This window comes from Sinocyclocheilus rhinocerous, unplaced genomic scaffold (genome assembly GCF_001515625.1).
Source record: "Sinocyclocheilus rhinocerous isolate Xijiao unplaced genomic scaffold, SAMN03320098_v1.1 scaffold1598, whole genome shotgun sequence".
NCBI classification, from domain to species: domain Eukaryota; kingdom Metazoa; phylum Chordata; class Actinopteri; order Cypriniformes; family Cyprinidae; genus Sinocyclocheilus; species Sinocyclocheilus rhinocerous.
Window position 1 is genome coordinate 52264 of NW_015661398.1, and position 434 is coordinate 52697.

Sequence of the window (434 nt, forward strand, 5' to 3'; positions counted from 1 at the left end):
TAAAAATATTGAAACTATTCAAGGTGAATTGGTTTAAAATAGTTCCTACTGAAAAAAAAATAGCATTGCACAAAAATTAAGAACATTTTCTCTCAAATTCTCATTATAATATATAATTTGTGGTAAGTATAAGAATTATAATTTTATTTATATATTTTATTTATATTTTTTATGTTATATTGCATGTAATTGTGACATTCATTCAATTATTAATAATGATTTAGTCTCATTAGCGAGGCAATGTACAGTTTTTTTGTACAGTGAATATTGCATGTAATATAGTGTTTTTTTTATTAAATCAGCATAAATTAAAAACAGTAAAACAAATATTCATACATAAGTACCATTATGTATAAATACTTTGCAATTTAAATAATATACTATTGTCCCCCCCCCCCTTTTTACATTCCAATAAGAAGAATTATGTTTTTTTA